The sequence below is a fragment of the Euleptes europaea genome, chromosome 1, assembly GCF_029931775.1.
Source record: "Euleptes europaea isolate rEulEur1 chromosome 1, rEulEur1.hap1, whole genome shotgun sequence".
Classification (NCBI taxonomy): Eukaryota; Metazoa; Chordata; class Lepidosauria; order Squamata; family Sphaerodactylidae; genus Euleptes; species Euleptes europaea.
Window position 1 is genome coordinate 4,674,205 of NC_079312.1, and position 16,331 is coordinate 4,690,535.

The window sequence follows — 16,331 nt, forward strand, 5'->3', positions numbered from 1 at the left end:
ACTAGTTGGCCATCCCCCACAGTCACTATTAAGTTGGCAAGTGCCTTCTTATCTTTCTCTTGCCCTTCATCATCATCATCAGCAGGGTCCGGGCCACAACATCCCAATAACCTTCCCCCAGATGCTTCTGGTCTCCTCCAGCGATTCCTTCTCTGCCTCTCCCCCTCCTCCTGCCTCTCCCACTCCCCAAGCCCCTGCAAAGCCCCTTTGGCGCAGAGGGAGGGAGGCGCGTCTGTGATGCGCATCCTCCACAGATGGGGGGGCGCGCGGAGGGGCGGGGGGCTGCCTCTGCTCACCGCCTCGGCCCCGCAGAAGGTCAGCGAGCGCAGAATCCTAGAGCGGCCACTCCCTGTCCTTCCCTGAGTCCGCCGGTGGGACGGCGGCCTTTGTGGTGGTTCCGAGGCAGGAAAACAGCCGCTCCTTCCGAGTGAGTCAAGGGGGGTCTGCATTTACACATATTTTACTAGAAGTATGTCAATAAAAAGACTTGCTTTTTAAAAGTAAGTAAAGTTGATGAGTCCTGCTTACTCGATGACTGGCTGAATAAGATACCTTCACTTCTCAGTAAGTGATACATTCTAAGAGCCTGTCATCTGAACACCACGACCCGCTTCAGTCTCCCATCCAAATACTAACCACGGCTGACCCTGCTTAGCTTCCAAGATCTGATTGGGCTGTACCATGCTGCCTTCCCTCCTGAGTCCACAGGGGGGGGGGGATAAAGAGTTTGTGTACTCCACATGGGGGGGGGAAGGCACACTCCTCCCCCTCCCCACTCCACAGTGCCATTCTCTGAGATGGCTGAACCGGATGGGTTACGCTGGGACTGCAACCATGTGCAGAGTTACTCTGCGGCAGCCCTGTTGAGCTCCTCAAGTATCTCTGATGGCGGCCCGGCTGAAGTCCAGTCCAGCCTCCCCTGGTGTGAGCACTGCTCCTGATGGAAAGGACAGGAAGCTTTTAATAATTTCTCTGCAGCACTGAAAGGGTTGAACGGACAGGAGCCTTTTGCTAGAGAGGCCAAACAAGTCGTGGGGGAGATGAAAAGATGAAAGGTTTTTTTTCCTGTGGGCGTGGGAAGGTTTGCTTCTGCACTGCCCAAGAGAACAGGAAGGGCTTTGTGGCACAAGGGAAAAGTCCTGCAGCCGGATCCTGGGAGGTTTACTTGGAAATAAGTCATTGGAAAATAAGCTTTTACATCTTGTTAGGGAGGAAGGCTGGGATCTTTCTCAGCCAGGGTGCTCATGGAGTTACCAAATCCTGTACGGCAAATCCCTGGGCATTTGAGGGTGTAAGTTGAGAAAGGCTGGGTTCGGGGCTGGGGGGGCCGGCTCAGTGGGGTATAATGCTATTGAATCCACCCTCCAGCAGGAACTGATCTCTATCACCTTATGGTAATTTTTCCAAGTTGAGTTTGGGGTTTTTATTTGGGGGGTTGCTATTGTTAGCTTCTTTCAGCACAATAAAAGTTAAATGTATGGAACTAGCATTCTATTACAGGTCATTTTAATTTAACAACAACACAACAGGCCTGAAGATCAGTTGTAATAGCAGGAGATCTCCATCTAGAACCTGGAGGTTGGCCACTGTAGATTAGACAAATTCACAGAGGCCATTGCTCACAGTGATTACATTATTCGTATCCAGCTTTTTTCCATTAGAGGGACTCAAGGAGGCTCAGAAGAAAAGGCAGACAAAATTCGGCTGAGCTCTTCAATCTTGCGAATAAACAGAGTCTGCACATGAAGGGCAGCATAGCTCTGAAAACCAGTTGCTAGGGGCCAGGAATAGTGGGCAAATGTGTTTGGTGCTGGTGCTTAGCGGGGCATCCGATGGGCCCACTACAAGAAATAGGATGCCAGAATAGGGGTGCCAGGCTGTGGTCTAGCATGCCCAGCAGCTTTGGGGAGGGGCTTGGGTGGATGTGACATCATGTCGACATTGCGTCTGGCCGAAAACCTGGATGTGACAATAGTGGGTCAGTAGATGCTCTGGACACTCATTGACATTACCCTGAGTTTCCAGATGTGCTCAATTCACATCTGGGTTTTTTTGCTGAATGTGACAGCGAGGTGCCATGCTACGTCATTTTTGCCTCCCTCTTTTCCTCCCACCAGCAAGGACTCAAGGGCATGTGCAAGGGCCCTAGCTGGTGGGGGAAGAGCCTGCCTGGGCCTTTGGTATGATCCAGCAGACATGCTGTCTTGCTTTGGAGCTCCAGCATTCACAGAACAAGTTTCAGGTATCACTGAAGTCTGAAACGGGTCAGCAGTTTAGACCTGCCTGAGGCTTCTCCCTTGTGCTTCTCTCTCACCTCTCCCACAACTTTCTACAAAGTGTTACAATTTTTTTGAGCATACATAGGGCAAAGTTTCACAGCCCTGGGAACGGGGGTGGGTGAAGCAAGATTCATGCAAGTAAACAAAATAGGAAGTTGAGGTTAATACCAAATTCCAAATTCTGTGGTTCATCTTGAAACTGGCATGAAGGACGAGGCAAGGGACTGCTTGTCTTCTCTTTACCTATGGTTAAAAATTATTTTTGTCCCTAGGGGTCTCCTTCCACTAATTCTGAGAGACACCATCAGGTCAAAATGGATCACAAAATGGATCAATTTGCCTTGGAAGGCAAATTAAATAGCCTGGGCTTTACCCCTCTAGGACTTCTTCAGCTGGGCTGGAAACAAGCTAGGCAAACTATAAAGCAAAGAGTTAAAGATACTGAATGCCAAGAGGACCTTTCGAGATCACTGACATTTTTGGCATCCTATCACTCAAAATATATTCTTGCACCAGCAGCCTTTATTAGCTAGAAATAGCTATAGGAGGGCTTTCACATTGGCTAGGTGCTCAGCCTTACTGTCTGAAATGCTAGAGGGGAAATTTAAGAAGATTCCCAGGACAGAGAGACCTTGCCCTGGTAAATCTGGCAATCTGGAAACTACTGAACATGTCCTTGTCAGATGTAACTTCTGTACAACAGTTTGGACCAAGACCATTGTACCCAATAAAGGAAATGTGTTTTGGTAGTAAGGAGGCATGGACTAATAAGTTTCTGATTGGTGATAATCCTTTGATTACGTCTCAGGAGCAAAATACTGTGTGTCTGCAGTGAAGGTAGGACGTCTTAGAGTAATCTCTATGAATAACATAGAGCGAATTACAGTAGTCTAGCTGTGGATCACCATAGCTAGGTCAGTTTGAGGCACGTAGGGGACAAGCTGTTGGACTTGGAGAAGACAAGGTTGTGGGGGAGGGGAAGGAATGTGATTTGTAAGCCATTGTGTGAGACTAGGGTATTAAAAGCATGGTAAAAAAAAACCTTATCTTCTATTTAATTGTCAATAGAAGAGAATCAGAAGAGCTTCATGACAAGTCAAACATGAACAGTGGGGAAATTATTCTTTGCCACCTTAAGGGGAGGAAAGTACATGTGGGGAGTATGGGGAGTGGAGGAGTAGGCAGAATATAAAAGCTACTCTCTTGGGGGGCCTAGCTGGGGATAAGGTGTGATCAGTGGAAATGCTGGGGAGGGGGGGATGAAGGTCTGATAAAGGAAATGCACACGCTTTAATGAGCAGTGCCTGATGGGTAACTTGGCTTCTTGTTAAGTGCTGACTGGACATCTTTCTTTATTCCAGCAGCACATATGGAGGGGACGGCTGGAGGATTCCAGGGGTTCTCTTTGGAAAAAGCCAACAATGATGACTCCCAAGGGAACTTCAGGGATGGAGATGCACCACAGAGGCAGGAGGGAGGCCACACAGACAAGAGGAGGGATAAGCCCGTTCCATCCCAAGGTAGAGGCTTTCATTAAATCCCCGTCAAAGAAGAAAGGTCAACCAAAACATTGTGTTGGGGGTTGGACTAGCTGACCCTGGTGGTCCCTTCCAATTCTATGATTCTATAATCAAATAAACCACTACAGGGAAAATAAAAATGAAAGGTTGGTCTTTGGGAAAACCTTTAGTAAGAACCTGAGTGTTATTTCTAAGAGACAAATTCCCTCAGGAGAGAATTCCTATGATTGCATGGAATGCGGAAAGACTGTGTCAGAAATCAGCCTTTACTTCACATCACACAATTCACTCCGGTGAGGAGTTGTATAAATGGTTAGACTGCAAACCAAGCCTTTTTGAAGCAGCAGGCTTTCATTTCCCTTTAAAGTATCTATTAATGTACACTTCAATGTAGAGCAGCAAAAAGCCACTGAAATGTTTTGCGTGTGGATGCTCAGACTTCCTTGTGTGGTTGCTAACGGGATCTTTCTTTTCGTTCCACCAGGAGATGATCAGTGGAATGAGGATGATGAGGAAGTGCATCAGCTACTGCCAGATAAAGTGAAGAATGAAGATGTGAAAGGAAATGTCAGGAATCAAGGCAGACCTAAGAGGCAGAAAGGAAGTCACATGGTCGAGAAGAAAGAGAAACCCATTCCTGGCCAAGGGCGGGATTTCCATGAACAAAACCACACTATGGAGGAAGGATATAACTGCTCAGAGTGTGGAATGAACTTCTCAGATCAGGCTCAATATGGTATCCATTTGCAAATACACAGAGGAAAGAAGACCCATAAATGCTTGGAGTGTGGCAAGAGCTTCCTTTGTAGAGCAGAGCTCCTCAGGCATCGAATAACGCATACTCGAGAGAAATCTTATAACTGCTCAGACGTTGGCAAGAGTTTCTCACAGAAATCAGACCTTTTTCAACACCAAAGAATTCATTCAGGAGAGAAACTATTTATCTGCACAGAAAGTGGAAGGATGTTCTCTTGGGGAAGGAAAGGTAATGCACTTTTCCAAAACCATAGTATAATGGGGGCACAGAAATGCTTTAGGTGTGGAAAGTATTTTAGATACAGATCACAGCTCTTTGTGCATCAAAAAATACACACAGGAGAGAAACCGTTTGCATGTTCAGAATGTGGAAAGAAATTCAGTCGAAGAGACCATCTTCAAGATCATCAAAGAACTCACACAGGGGAGAAACCTTTTGAATGCTCAGAGTGTGGAAAGAGATTCAGTCGCAATAGCCATCTTCAAGAGCACCAGAGAACCCACACAGGGGAGAAACCTTTTGAATGCTCGGAGTGCGGAAAGAGATGCAGTCGCAGTCGCGATCTTCAAGAGCATCAAAAAACCCACACAGGGGAGAAAGCTTTCGAATGCTTGGAGTGTGGAAAGAGATTCAGTCTGAGTGGCAGTCTTCGAATACATTTGAAAACCCACACTGGGGAGAAACCTTTTGAATGCCTAGAGTGTGGAAAGAAATTCAGTGGCAGTGACAAACTTCAAAGACATTTCAGAACGCACACAGGGGAGAAACCTTTTGAATGTTCAGAGTGTGGAAAGAGATTCAGTCAGAGTGGCAGTCTTCAACAGCATCAAAGAACCCACACAGGGGAGAAACCTTTTGAATGCTCAGAGTGTGGAAAGCGATACAGTCGCAGTGGGACTCTTCAAAAGCATCAAAGAACCCACCCTGGGGAGAAACCTTTTGAATGTCAGAGTATGGAAAGTTCCAGTTCCATGGCCTGTGGACACCACATCTTTACTTTAGGAATATTTCATCAAAGAAATGCGAGACCATTTCCAGTTAATAGGCAATCTTCACTTTTTTAAATTTTTATTTCTCCCTACTTAGATCTACCCTGATATACACAGACTACAAAATCCTGTATTCCTTTCAGGAACCCTTTTAACAGTAATTCCCCTACTATGGGTCCAGTTTGGTATGACAGATTTATGGTGGAGAATGCGTAGGCAAGTCACAGGTCTAAAAAGCCCTGAAGTGCCTGGCCAACACTTTCTTTAAATTACATGTATACAGGGGGAATAGAAAAATAAAGTGTATTTTAATAACAGGACTATAACCAATTCGGAACTTTTGTGATACCAAGATTTCTTTTCAAGGTTGCTATTCACAGTTCATTGTTAGGGCTCCACATATAGACAAAAATAAAATCAAGCCTGAACTTGTCAATCACGTAAATGAACGTGAGGCAACCATGCTGTGCCAAAACATTTTACAGATGGCATTAATCCAAATAGACATAAACTTGCTGCTTTTACAGAATTTTTCATTGGATGTGCACTCATGCATAACTGTAAAGTGGACCCCCCCTAAAAAAATTGCTCTTGCTAACTCAAAGTTCGCCAAAACAGACCTGCTGCTGGTTGTACAACTTCCAGTGAGTGCTTCTGTGACAACCAGTAAAAAAATTCAGATTGTTATAAAAGCCTCTGAAGTAGAGAATAGATGACGGAATCACCCAGTGGAATGTGTGCATCAGCTAAGCAACAGGGGGGAGGGGTTGAGGGGGGGAATATTGAAAGAAATATCTCCATCTGAGGATTTTTCATCAACAATGCAGAAATACAAAAGATACCTTTAGCAGACCACCATCATACATGCTAATACAGATTCTCTGCTCACAGATACCGATCTTGACTGGTCTTGAAGAACAGCCTACATACACAAGTTTATAAGGGCACCACATAAATAATGCCTTTAGAATTACAATTTACTGGAGTATTGAAGGGAAAAGTTCTGTCCTTGGATGAGTTATAAAAAGTTTGTTTTTGCAGAGAGAGCATACCCAGAGCAGTGACCACACAGGAAATTTCCTTTCGGAATAGTTCTGTTTTCTGCAGCAGAATCAATCTGCTTCAGACCAGCATATTTCTGAGATTTCTAGCTCACCTGAATGCAAATGGGGCAGGGCACAACACTGGGGACCCCAGATAGAAGGTGCCACTGTTTCTATATTATGCCCTTGCTTGAATGTATGTTCTGTTGTATGTAAGCAAGATCACCATTCTATCAGTGTTCTGTCTCCCCCTTGGGAGTTAATAATGATGATCTTGAGGTGTTTGGAGCCTTGTAAAAGGCCTGTTTGACAAATCCCTATCAAATTGCCTTGTTAGAATCTGAGCCTGTTTACAGAAATCTGCTTCCAGACTGCAGTTGTATCTCAGTATTAATTGTGAATATGGCAGGTTTCGTTTTAGGTGGTGAGGATGAAAACTATCGTCGGCTAAAAATGAGTTGACACCTATTGGCTTCCTATACATATCAGTCTATATTGCTGTGCCTGATCTTCTAAACAGTACTTTAAAAAATTCAGACTGGCTTTATCAAGTTGCAATTCAGACTTAATAGTATCGAGTGTAGTATTGATATACTGGCAAAATAGGTGGAGTAGTTCTTCAGAGCCTCTCCAAATGAGGAATACATCATCGAGCTACCTTTTGTATAGGACAGTATATTTTCAAAAGATGTTCTCATTCTGACGAAAAAACTGAATGTTGTGGATGGATCCAAAGCTCTCCTATCTAGTCTCTCTCGTAATACTTCGATAACCTCATCCTGTGGAATAATAGTGTACAGGAAACCACATCCCTGGTGACAAACATAATCTCCTCATTATGTAATTGTATCTTATTTATGTGGTTCAAAAAATCCATGGTGTCCCTAAGATATAAGCTGGTGGTATGGATCAAAGGTTTTAAAAACAGGTCCAAATAGAGGTTCCAGCACTGATCCACATCCTGTTACTATGGGTCTTCCTGGTACCAGGTTGGTACCCTTGTGTTATCTTGGGAAGTAAATCACGATGGGTAGCCATAGAGTAGAGTTGGAAAGGGCCACGAGGGACATCTAGTCCAACCCCCTGCACAATGCAGGAAATTCATTACTACCTCCCCCCCAACACCCCCAGTGACCCCTACTCCATGTCCAGAAGATGACCAAGATGCCCGCCCTCTTATGGTCATAGAATCAACACTGCTGACAGATGGCCATCTAACCTCTGCTTAAAAACCTGCAAGGAAGGAGAGCTTATCACCTCCCGAGGAAGACTGTTCCACTGAGGAACTGCTCTAACAGTGCATTCCTGAGCTTTCAGTGAGGGGGAATGGCAGGGAGGAGGCACTGCTGCGGCACCTCCTAACCCGTTTCCTTGGTGCCGAAAACTTTTAAAAAGCCTTTTAAAGGCTTTTTAAATTTTAAATGGTGCTTTTTGCCCCATAGAGAATAGCGAGGGGAGCGGAAGATCGAGCTCTCTCATTCAATGGAGCTTGAGAAATTTCTTTCAAGCTTTGGGGAGGTTTGGGGAGTAGCCCTTGTGCCAGTGGTCCAGAATCAATATCTATGGGGAGATCCTGGAAATGATTGCTTAGCAACAGAGGATCAGAATGACTCCTGATTTTCCTGCTCCTATGGGTCACATTCTTCCATGCACCTTCCTCCTATCTAGGGACTCTTCCATTTGTTAAGATACCTTTCTCTCCTGTTGTCCCCTCAAGAGTGCTTCATGCATACTATGTTAGTCTGTCTATAGAGGTAGAAAAGAGCAAGAGTCCAGTAGCACCTTAAAGACTAACAAAATTTCTGGCAGGGTAGGAGCCTTCAGTAGGAGTACCCAGCTTGCTGGAGGTAAAAGGAAGATGACTGGGGAAGGCACTGGCAAACCACCCAATTTAAAAAGTGCCTAGTAAATGTTGGGATGTGATGTCACCCCATGAGTCAGGAATGACCCGGTGCTTGCACAGGGGACCTTTACCTTTTATGAGCCTTCATTAGCCACAGCTAATTTCTTCAGTTACAGCTAGACTGTGAGCCCATCTCTCTTTAAGCAGAGAAGAGTGAATTAGACACACAATGACAATGCAGATGTCCAAAGCAAGTAAATGACATTAGCAGGTGTGATTGGATTAGGTGTGATAATGCAGAGAGGTAGTAGGCGAGGAGAAATTTGCATTGGTAATCAGACAGGAATCCCAGCTCTCTATTCAGTCCAGGACACATTGTCTTGAGCTTCATTATGAGTTGTAATTCAACTATCGCTCTGAAACCCCTTAGTAGGAGAACTGCAACATGCATCAAAATCTGAGGGTGGGGGTAGAATAGAATAGAATCATAGAGTTGGAAGGGACCACAGGGTCACCTAGTCCAACCCCCTGTACATTGCAGGAAATTCACAACTACTACAGGATTTGTGGGGGGAGCATAAAGGCCTTCCAATAGAATGTCATGGGATTAGAGGGGGGGCTCTTATGTTTTAAAAATTGGTAAAATGACAGAAAGCAAAGAGTAGGAACCAATGGACACTTCTCACAATGGAGGGAAGTCAACAGTGGGGGTCCCACAAGGATCAGTACTGGGGTGAGCAGAGTAGTAGCCAAGATTGCAGATAACACAAAATTATTCAGGATGGTGAAAACCAAGGATGACAGCGAAGAGCTCCAGGAGCTCCACAGCTTTGGTGAGTGGGCAACCACGTTGTTAAGGGAATTAGAAGGGCTCTCCTGGTTTTAGTGAGGGAATTTAGCTACAGAGACACTTAGAGCACTACAAGAGGTTTTCAAGCGGAACCTTTTCCCAATGTATACAGGTGATGAGCAAATCAGTGGAAAAAAGCTTCCAATAAAGAAACATTTGTATTAAAAAGAAAGTGTTTTTATTGAAGGCGTAGAACGGGTGGGGAACCTTTTTCCTGGCAAGGGCCATTTGCACATTTATAACATCATTCGGGGGCCATACCACGTGTAGATCTCCCGGCGGGAGGGGGGGAGGCTAGAGTTGCCAGGTCTCCAGCCACCACCTGGAGGTTGGCAATCCCCGGAGAGGCCACACAGAGAAGGCCTGCAGGGCACCCCCGCTCCCCTTCTGCCAGGCAGGAGGGCAGCCAGTGGTGGGCCCGAGCAAACGAGGCACCAGGGGGGCGCAGCCTGCAGTCGATCGGCAAGGAAGGAAGGAAAACAGAAAGAGGAAAAGGGAGGGAGGGAGAAAGAGAAAGGGAAAAAGAAATGGAAAGGGGGAGAAAGAAAGAAAAGGACGGAGGGAAACAAAGAAAGACAGAAAAAGAGGGAGAAAGAGGGTGAGAAAGGAGAAAGTGACAGAAAAAGAGGAGAGAAAAGCCTTTCCCCACGCACACACACACCCGCACACGCCGGCCCCGTGCAACCGGGCCCCAGCCTACCCCCCCACACACACATCCGATGGAGCACGGAGCCCTGTGCAACCAGGCCCGTCTCCATGCCCTCCCCCCCAGAGTCCACAAAAGCCCCCCCCCCAAAGCCCAATCGGCTCCCACACGCATGCTCTGCCGCTGGGAGCCACCAGCCTCTTCCCCACTCCCTCTCGCTGCTCAACAGCCAACAGGCAGCGAGAGGGGCTTACAATGTGCCATGGTGTTCCTGCATGCCACGGCTGTAGGGGGCAGCTTTGGGGGAAGCATCCCTCCCCATCCCCTCTTGCTGACCAACAGCCCACAGTCGGGGAGAAGAAGTCCAAAGGGTGCTGCAGCCCCCCTGTAAGCTACGGCTCTAGGAACACCCTCGGGGAGGGCCGCCCTGCCCCCCCCTCCGCGGCAGGGCTCCAGAGTTCCCGAGGGCCACAAAAAATGTCCTCGGGGGCCTCATACAGCCCTTGGGCTGGAGGTTCCCCACCCCTGGCATAGAAGATGGCCTATTGCAAGGAGAGCATGAACATAAACGCAAAGGAGATAATATCTTTACTATTGTGTGAGGTTTGTACCTGGTAATGACCTGGTGGGGAGTCACGAAGGACTTCAAGAACTGTGACTCGCCCAAGGTCACTCAGAGGGCTTCATGTGTAGGAGTGGGGAGACAAACCCGGTTCACCAGATCAGAGTCCCCCACTCATGTGGAGGAGTGGGGAATCAAACCCGGTTCTCAAGATGAGTCCACCATCCTTAACCACTATACCCCGCTGGCTCTCCTGTATAGGCTAATGAGGTCTGAACTTGCTGAGACTTAGACGGGAAAAGATCTTGGGGTCATAGTAGATAGGTCAATGAAAGTGTCAACCTAGTGTGCTGCAGCAGTGAAAAAGACAAACTGTATTGTCACAGTCTCTGACATAATTATAGTATTTTGTGTACATGTGCAGAATTCCATGAAGAGCTTGAACACAGCGTATAAAACTGAACATAAACTACAGAGGTTTGTGTAATGAAAAGACTGGCATCAGCTTATAAAATGCTAATGTCTTTAAAATAAGATGACTGAATCCTTTCAGGAAATAATTATTTTACCCTGGTCTTATCCTTAAAGGGAAAAAAAACATAATTACCTTTTACCATCTACTAGAAATATGTATCTGGAATTTCCCTTCTAAATCAGCTACCAGCTGTCAGCTGTTTATATCTTAAGAGCAGAAAAATCCTGCTATCTTATAGTCTCATATCTTAAGAGCAGAAAAATCTACTTTTTGTAAATCTTGCTGAAGACTATATTTTCTATTAACCAGATGGTTGCATGTTGCAATGTAAATAATAATTGTGTTTTATCATTTATATAGTTATATATTGTGTTCTAGATTTCTAAATGGTCTCATTTAATGCGTATTGTACTAATGATGAGAATGGTATGAAAATTAAGTATATAACGTGATCATGAAACTCAGATATGATTAAAATATTGTCGAAGGCTTTCACGGTCAGAGTTCATTGGTTCTTGTAGGTTATCCGGGCTGTGTAACCGTGGTCTTGGAATTTTCTTATGATTGTTTATACTTTAAGCAAAATAGACTGAAAGGAAAGGAAACCCATATATGGTCATGGGAAACTGAACAGCTGCAACTAAGACATTACTGCATTGCTCATGTTATCTGAAAGAGGGAATAAAAGGTATCCCTCTTGATGGATAAAAATGTTGTCTGAAAGTGGGAATAAAAATCCTCCTTCACTCTTAATGAGTCTAAACAATATAAATACAGCCACAGTAAGCCCAGAGAATCAGAACCTTCCAAAGGCTCGCAAGAAGAGGCTGACTGGTATGTATGGCTTAAATACATTACTCTAGACTTTGTGAATTAGATACTTGGAACTGAATCAGAATAATTTGACTGTTATATTTTAGAAGTTGGGTTTTGAAACTGAATAGTATGTAAGACTTGCTTGCTTTTATTTCATACATTGTACATACATACATTGTACTTTGACAAGAGTTTTTATAGAAGTGTTAAAGACTTGATAATCTGCATTTATACATATTGTACTAGAAGTATGCCAATAAAAAGACTTGCTTTTTAAAAGTAAGTAAAGTTGTTGAGTCCTGCTTACTTGATGACCGGCTGAACAAGATAACTTTACTTCTCAGTAAGTGACACATTCTAAGAGCCTGTCATTTGAACAACACGACCCGCTTCAGTATGTTGGGGGTTATTACAAAAGGGATTGAAAATAAAGTGGCCACTATTATAATGCTCCTGTATAAATCTATGGTGCGGCCTCTCTCATTTGGGATACTGTGTACAGTTCTGGCCACGGTATCTTAAAAAGGACATCGCAGAGCTGGAAAAAGAACAGGGCAACCAAGATGATTAGGGGACTGGAGAGGAGCATCTTCCCTGGGAAGAAAAGGCTGAAGAGTCTGGGGCTTCTCAGTTTACAATAGAGACCACTAAGGGGAGGCATGATAGATGGAAGCGTACTTAGATTTAACAACTAGGAAAAGCAATGATTTTCTCACCTATCAGGATCTCGTCTCAAGAGAACAATATCAAAACATTACAGGAACTTCCAAATGGGAATCAGGAGATCTCTTGGTTTACTTAATATAGATTAATTCACAGCTTGAAGACAGACTTCTATAATAAAGGAATAATGAGAAAACTGACGACCTTTGAACAAATAATAACTAAGGCACAAGAACACTTGCTCTCTAAAATAGATCAATTTTTATTATCAATTGAACCAACTTCAGAACAAGTTAAGGTGTGTATGATTAAATGGATGCAAAATCTTGGTGAAATTTTCCTCCTCTCAAGCGGTCAGAGAAAATTGGTACAAAATGTTCTACAGATGGTATCTTTCACCAAAAGACCTCCAAAAGATGCTTAAAACAAATGAAGTGAACTGTTGGAAATGTTCAGAGACGGAAGGGACTTTCTTTCACCAAAAGTGGACTTGTAAAAAAAAGTCAGCAATTCTGGAAGATGATTCACCAAACAATTCAAGGTATTCTTCAAGTACATTTCAAATTAAATCCCAAATATATGTTACTGGGGATTATTCCCTCACAAGTGCGTCCAACGCAAAGATAATTTTTCCAATACGCAGCCACAGCAGCGAGAATTCTGTATGCTTCATACTGGAAAAGCTCCAAGATTCCACCAAAGAAAGAATGGATCCATAATTTATTTCACTTTGCCACAATGTCAAAACTAACCTGTTTAATAAAAAAGCAGCCATTAGATGATTTTGGACTTAAATGGCAACCTTTCTATGACAATTATATGAGCCAGCAACCTCTTGTCCTGGTTTGAAATGCTGATGACAGCCCTTCCAGACTCTCCCTGGGCAAGGTACAGTCCGTTTGACTACAAGGTTGAAGGCTCTTCTTTGTCCAAACCTTATTTCATCGGCCTTTGGTTCTCCCCCGGGGTACTTCGAACCCACAACATGCATGGCTCCTCTCGTTAATTTTATAAAACAAGGTTTATTTTCAAGAAGATAAAAGCAACGTTCTCCATTCAAAACAAGCAAAAGAAAATAATTCCACTAACTAGTAAAGGCTGTCGAAAGAGAAAGAAAAAAGATTTTTTTCCAAGCCGAGGAAAATGCCTTAAAAAACCTCCCCCACCAATCAAGGTTAAAAACTTAATCACCCTCTGGCGAGTAACATTCTTAAAGTCATATACCTGTTACTTCCATACACAAATACACATAATAGACATAACTACTGAATATAGCTATCTGGATGAATTAGATTACTAGAATGCTAAATAGGGATTAGATATATTCCGGAATTTATTATTAAAGTAGTAAAATTATTTCAAAATGGGTTTATCAATCGATTACTAGACGAAGCATTATATACTTTAATGTTATATTTTAACAGAATGTTATATTTTAACAGAACTGATATTAAAATATGTAAGAAATGTATTTACCAAACATGGCACAGAAACTTATCTGTTCACGCCTTTTCCCCTCCCTATACCTTTTTAATTTTTGTACCCTAAAAAACCCAACATTATTAATAACAACAACAACAATAAAGGTTTTCAGGGAATGGCATGTATGTGAAGAAACATGAACTTGCGGACACTTACATAAAGTGGGGTCTGCTATCTTGGACTTGATTCTCACCATCAGGGATGAACTGGTTGATGACCTTAAAGAAATAGGCACCCTTGGTAGTAGTGACCATATAATCTTGGAATTTACAATCTTGGGGAAAGGAAAAATTGTATGAAGTTAGACATACAGGTTAGACTGTAGAAAAGCAAAATTTAACAAACCTAAACTTATGCTGCGTAGAATCCCATGGTCAGAAATACTTATGGAGAAGTGAGTTCAAGAGGGGTGGAAGTTTCTTAAAAACCAAACACTGAAGGCACAATCACAAACTATTCCTTTGAGAAGGGAAAATGGCTAGTGAGAGATGCTAAACACAACAAAAAAGGGTTCTTTTCCTATGATCAGTGTAAGAATCAGAACAAGGACATGATAAGCCCATTGCGGGAACCGGAAAATGAAACTGTAACAGGAGAGGAAGAGAGGGCAAAATTGCTCAGTTCCTACTTTTCATCAGTCTTCTCTTGCAAGGGAAAAAGGGTCAACATGGCATAAACAGGACACATGATGAGAGGAGTTACAGTCTAGGATTGGCATAGGGGTAGTGCATAAAAACCTAGTTTATTTAAATGAAGTCCTCAGGGCCATATGAATTGCGTTCCAGCATCCCAGAAGGCGTTTCTGGGGTGGGGCGGGGAGAGGAGCTGCCTGGTAGAGACATGGAAAAGGTGACCAATTATAGACCAATTTCGCTTTTAAATGTGGACTACAAAATTTATGCTTCAATTTTAGCTAATCGTTTGAAAAAATACATATTGCTTTTGATACATGAGGACCAAGCGGGATTTGTACCAGGTCGACAAATAAAAGACAATTTAAGGATTTTATTGGATGCGGTGGGATATTATAACAGTGGATGCGGTGGGATATTATGGATGCAGAGAAAGCCTTTGATATGGTCTCCTGCGATTATATGAAAAAAGTTTTGGAAATAATGAACTTTGGAATAAGGTTCCGTATAGGTATTGATGCGATATATACCACACAAAAAGCCAAAATATTTGTAAATGAATTAATGTCAGACAATTGTGAAATACAAAAAGGAACCAGACAAGGATGTCCATTATCTCCTTTGTTGTTTATTTTGTTGTGTATTTTGACCTTGGAAACCTTATGTTGTAAGATTCGTGAAACAGAAGCAATCCAGGGTTTAAAAGTTAACAAACAAGAGTTCAAATTAAGAGCCTTTGCAGATGACTTATTGCTTGTGTTGTCTGACCCAAATCAATCCGCACCTTATTTATTGGAATTATTGAAAGATTATGGGGAAATCTCTGGTTTTAAGATTAATAAAGACAAGACTCATGTTTTATTCAAAAATCTTTCTAAAGAAGAACAAACAGATTTTTTGGTCACCACTGGTTGGGAAAAAACGAACAAAGTGAAATACCTGGGCATTTGGATTACAAATAAAAATAAAGATCTTTTGGAGAATAATTATGTGAAACTTTGGGACTCTGTTAAAAGAGATATGGTAATTTGGTCCAATAAAAATATTTCATTACTTGGCCGCATATCAGTAGTACAAATGAACATTTTGCCAAGACTACTTTTTTTACTTCAGAACTTGCCAATCGTGGAGCATGCCAAGTACTTCGATGTCTGGAGAAAAGACTTGCTTAACTTTATATGACAAGGGAAAAAGCCTAGAATTGCCTACAAATACTTGGTTGACACTAAAGAAAGAGGAGGATTTGCCTTACCAAACTTTAAACTGTACGTGGAAGCAGCAGTATTAGTTTGGCTAAAAGATTGGATACATTTGAAAAATAATAGATTGTTGGACTTAGAAGGCTTTAATAATAGATATGGATGGCATGGTTACCTATGATATGATAAACTGAAAATACATAAGCTCTTTCAGCATCATGTTGTTAAATCCTCATTAATAAAAACTTGGCTAAAATATAAACATCTTTTGGAACCTAGAACACCATTATGGATTTCTACACAAGAGATGTTGACACTGAAACCATTGAGACCAGCACAATTTCTTACTTATCAAGATTTATTGGTATGGAAGGACAATAAATGTGCCTTAAAGGAATACAGTGAAATGAAGGAACAGATTACCTGGCTTCAATATTATCAATTACAATCTGTATTTATACAAGATATGAGGTTAGGTTTTACAAAAGATAAATCACTTTTTCAACGAATGTTGTTAGATAACAATGAACATTTAATAGTTAAGATTTACAAGATATTATTGACTTTGTATACTG